This window comes from Hevea brasiliensis, chromosome 10, assembly GCF_030052815.1.
Source record: "Hevea brasiliensis isolate MT/VB/25A 57/8 chromosome 10, ASM3005281v1, whole genome shotgun sequence".
Classification (NCBI taxonomy): Eukaryota; Viridiplantae; Streptophyta; class Magnoliopsida; order Malpighiales; family Euphorbiaceae; genus Hevea; species Hevea brasiliensis.
In genome coordinates, this window is record NC_079502.1 from 56,849,987 (window position 1) to 56,855,161 (window position 5,175).

General features: G+C 38.1%; 1 non-coding gene across 1 annotated transcript; it reads left to right on the forward strand.

Moving 5' to 3' along the window:
* The first annotated feature begins 1,294 nt into the window (after nucleotides 1-1,294).
* LOC131170052 (small nucleolar RNA R71) lies at nucleotides 1,295-1,401 on the forward strand. Its single transcript, XR_009140995.1, has one exon. It is a non-coding gene; the product is annotated as a small nucleolar RNA R71 (small nucleolar RNA).
* The last annotated feature ends 3,774 nt before the right edge of the window (nucleotides 1,402-5,175 follow it).

Below are 5,175 nucleotides of genomic sequence, written 5' to 3' on the forward strand. Positions count from 1 at the left end.
TTTGGGTGGAAGCTTATTTTGCAAAATAGCACTGCTTTCTTCCGTGAGAGCTACAGTCTCAAATTCCTCCAATTTCTTCTTGTTAGATAAAATTTCCTTCAAAAATTTGGCATATGAAGGCATTTGTGCTAAGGCATCAGTGAAAGGAATAGTCACATGCAAAGACTTCAATACCTCCAAAAACTTCCCAAATTGTTTATCCAATTTCGCTTTCTGAAACCTTTGTGGGAATGGTAAAGGTGGCATGTAGGCTTTAGGTGCAACATATTTAGGTTCTTCCTCTTTGCTCTCCCTCTCCTTACTTCCTTTTTCTTCCACTGAATTTTCTTTTTCAGCTTCAATTCTAACTTCAACTTCAGTTTGTTCATCTCCTTCTCTGCTTTTCTTTTCTTCAACTTCCTCTTCAATCTTTTTATCTCCATTCTTCAATATTTTTCCACTTCTCAATGTAATAGCCTTGCAATGCTCCCTTGAATTTTCTGGTTGGCTAGGAAGCTTCCCAAATGCTTTGTTACTTGAAGAGCTAGCTTGTTGAGCTATTTGATTCTCTAACATCTTGTTGTGTGTTGCCATTTGATCCACTTTAGATGCTAATTGAGAAATCATTTCTTGTTGACTTTGATGGCTCACAAGTAGAGTTTCAATCACAGATTCCAATCTAGCTGTCTTGTCTAGTTGTGCTTGTTGTGGTAGAGGTGGAGCAGGTGCATTTTGAGGTTTAGAAATTCCAGGAGGAGGGCCTCTATTCTGCTGAAAGTTCTGATGTTGTTGATATCCAGAAGGTTGCTGAAAATTCTGATTTTGCCCTTGTCTACCTCCCCAAGAGAAATTTGGGTGGTTTCTCCATGCTGGATCATAAGTTGCAAAAAATGGGTTACCACCTGGTCTTTGATTGTAGTTCCCCACATAATCCACTTGCTCACTTGAAAAATCTTGATTAAGTGCAGAAAAATCTGCTGCACAATTGACATTTGCAGCTCCAACTTCTACTGAATTACTAGAACCTCCGGCTGAAGAATCTACTTTCATGCTTAACTTGTCCATCTTCCTTGTCAAAGCATCAAACTTAGCATTAATCATATTCATGGCATCAAGCTCAAACATACCAGCTGGTTTCTTGATCTCATTCCTCTCACAACTCCATTGGTAGTTGTTATAAGCAATTTTATCAAGAGCAGAAAAAGCTTCATCTTCAGATTTCTCCATAAGGTCACCTCCAGAAGATGCATCAATTGTACTTCTAATAGCTGGTGAAACTCCATTGTAAAAGTGTAGAACAAGCATCCACATAGGAATCCCATGATGTGGACATCTCCTTTGCAAATCCTTGTACCTCTCCCATGCTTCATACAAGCTCTCATCATCTCTAGGTTTAAAAGAAGTCAGCTCATTTCTCAGCTTAGCTGTCTTGCTTGGTGGAAAATATTGAGCTAAAAATGCTTGAGAAAGTTCATCCCATGTTGTGATAGAACCCGGTGGCAAAGAATGTAACCACTCTCTAGCTCGGTCCTTCAGAGAAAAAGGAAATAATCTGAGTCGAATTGCATCATCAGAAACTCCATTTATCTTCAACATATCACTGATCTCAAGAAAGTGTGCTAGATGCACATGTGGACTTTCACTTGGATTTCCTCCAAATTGTGCTTGTTGTACCATTTGACAGAGTGCAGACTTCAGTTCAAAATTATTGGCTTATACTCTTGGTCTTGTAATACTTGGCATGAAATCTCCAATGTTAGGATAGGCATGATCTTTCACAGAGCGGTTGTTATTGTTGTTATTGCTGGCAATTTCTTCTTGTAATTCCTCTTGCTCTTGTGCTCTTTCTTATTGTTGTTGAGCCTTAATTTTAGCTTTTCTCCTTTTAGATTCTGCTCTTAAAGCTTTTGCTGCCTTTTCTATTTTTGGGTCAAAGAATAGATTGATTTCTTCACTTTTTGTCCTTCTCATAAAATAAAGCACCTGAAAAACAAAAATAAACAAATTCTCAAAGTAAAATGGTAAAAAGAAATAAAATAAAATGCCCAAATTAACCAAACAAACAATTGTTCAATATCAAACAAAAAATCAAATCCCCGGCAACGGCGCCAAAAACTTGATGTGACTTATCCGCAAGTATACGGGTCGTCTCAAGTAATAAAGTGATGAATCAAGTATCGTTACGAGGATTTGCTGTTTGATTACTAAACTATGAATGAAGCGATTATTTGGGCTAATGATTAATGAATAAATGGTAAATGTAAATGAGCAAGGTAAATTGATTAATCCAATTGAAATGGGTAAAGAGCAAACAAATAAATTCTAATTCTAGTTCGCAATTAAACTAAAATTAACAATGGGTAATTTAAGCAAAAGTCTAATTATGGTAAAAGTAATTCCAAAGTTGGGGGTTTATGCATAAATTAGTTGGGATTTGTCTTGGGCATCCCAATTTTTAGGGAAAAATAGAGTTTGAAGGAAATTGACTCTAAATCCCTTTGATATCTTTTTCAAGCAAATCAAAGCGTATTCTAAAATAACCAAACCTACTTTCGTATGTATTTGATTATTTTAAAACCCATTAAGTTTTGTAACCAATAATTAATTCCTCTTAAAGTCCTAGTTTATTTCTAAATCTAGGTGATTTTAAGTTCCAATCCATGATTACCTATCAATGACTTTCACCTTTCGGTCCTTCAATCAAAGATTAACACAATACCCAATGGGTACCAACATTAGTCAAGTAAATCAAGCACACAAGGAAGGAATCAAAACTCATATTCATATAAAATAAGGAAATACCCAGTCCAAATCCACAAATTAATCTAAAACATATTTCCCAACTCTGAAATCTAAAGAAATTACTCACTCATGATGGTATTTACAAGAAATATTGATGGAAAAGTAAAGGAAAACATGATAAGAGGACTGAAATAGAAAAACCCAGGTGGAAGAACCAAAGTCTCTGGTTTCTGGAGCTCTAAAAATGTTACAGCAGCTCCTCCCCCAAGAGAAAAAAAAAATGGCGTCTCCTCTCTCTCTCTCTCTCTATTAAATTCTCTTTTCTTTTTTCTCTTCTCCCCTTCTCTCCATAAGAGAAGTAAGGAAATGATAAATTTATATCGTCCCTAAAAGTTGCCCTAAAAGTAAATAAGAGCCAAGGAGTGGATAGTAAATGAGGTGTAAAATTATCCAAGTCAGCAGCACTATTCACGTTAGGCGATCCGCTTAGGGTCTTGGCCACCCTAAGCGACTTTTAGCGATTTCAACTGGTCGACCGCTCGCTTAAGGTTAAGCAGACCTTCAGCAAATCTCGGCAGACTTAGAGTAAAATGGACTTTTCTGCTCATGCATGACTTGTGCTGCACCTTAAGCACTGCCGCTTTACCCCCAGGCATGATCTTAAGCAAAGCCTCAAGCAAATTTCGGCTGGTTTGCTTTTTCAAGGTTTGATTTCTTTAACTTTCCTCCATGCTTAAAGAACTCCAAATTTCTTTAAATCACTTCCTATTGCACTCATTGATCTTCGATTTGCCACAAAATCCTATCAAAAAAAACAAAATTACAAAAATCACATATAAAGTATTTAAATTTAACAAATAAGCTAAAATAAAGCTAAAAACATAAAATATACTAAAATATAAGGGCAAAATGGATGCAAAACTACCCTAAAATGCCTATATGAAATGAGTGTAACAACATATACATATCTCAGTTAAGAATTGAGAAAATACCAGCAACCATACCAGAAGTCTCATCTTCGTCCCTCTATCGCATAGTGTATACTCTCACTGGAGCATCACCTTGTCCTGGTTGATTCATAGTACTATGACTTCCAAGTGTACTACCCCTACCTCTGCCTCTGCCTCTGCCTCTACCAACTGTTGGTAAACTCTTCAGGGTAGAAACTTGGGCTGATCTGTCTGCCGTGGTAAATGATCCATAACAGCGTGGACTTATGCAATCCTTAGCAAAATGACCAGTCCCTCCACAATTGAAACATGCTCCTATAGCTCTATAACATACTCCACTATGTGGTTTATCACAAGTCTCACAAAGTCGATCCGATAGCGTATTTCTGCGTCTCTGTTGAGTTTGCTGATCGGATTGGGATGGTTTATGTCTAGAAGATATACCTCTACCCGATTCGCACGAGCTAGATCCTCCAAAATGTTTTCTTTTCCCAGAGCCACTCTCAGTAGCTTGACCAGTAACCTTTTTAGTTTTCTCTTTCTCTTGTGTACTCTTTTTCACTGCCCATTCTGATTCTATCCTTTCCAGTTCTAGGGCTTGTGAAATCAATTCAGAAAAATTCTGGTATTGGAACCCTACCACTTGCATTCTCAAGCTAGGCCTCAACCCAGCCTCAAACCTTTTACACCGGTCTCTGGGGGGTGGAGACTAAGCTTCCAGCATAATGGCTTAGCCTTGAAAAGTCTCGCTCATACTCTGTTACAGTTCCATCCCCTTACTTCAAACTTAAAAACTCTTGCAGCTTCATGTCTACATAAGTATCAGGGACCCACTTTTGCTGAAATTCCCTTAAAAAGTCTGCCCATGTGAGGACTGGTGGCTCTACCAGACTGTAGGGGATGGTCTTCCACCACTCATATGCATCCCCTTGCAGAAGTGATACTGAATATTCGAACTTCAACTCTTCAGCACATTGTAGTTTTCTAAAAACCCATTCCATCCTCTCTAACCACTGTTCTGCTTCCAGTGGATCCACTATTCCTTTGAATCCTGTAGCCCCAAATTTCGTTAGTTTCTCATATTGCTGAGCTGGAGGATGTGGTTGTGCTACAGGTGCTTGTGTCTGTGCTTGAGGTGGCACATTTCCCGCCATTTGTTTAAAGAACGCAGCCATTTGCTGTGCAAATTAAGCAGGGAACTACGGTGCTTGAGGAGGAGCTGGAATGGCTGACCCACTCACATTCTGGAGTGCTGGGGCTTCTCTTCGGGCCTCAGCCTCAACAGATTGCTCTACGGAATGATCTCCCTCTTCCATTCCATTTTCCAGAAATTTTCTACTCTCTGATAACAAACACAAGGAGGTTGACCTCCGTTAGTGCATATTCATGATGTAAATATGTAATATATATCAAACATTTGAGCAGTTGTATTTAACGACAAAATATTTCAAATTCACAGTTCAAAATTTATTTTAAAACCTTGCTCTGATACCACTAAACATGT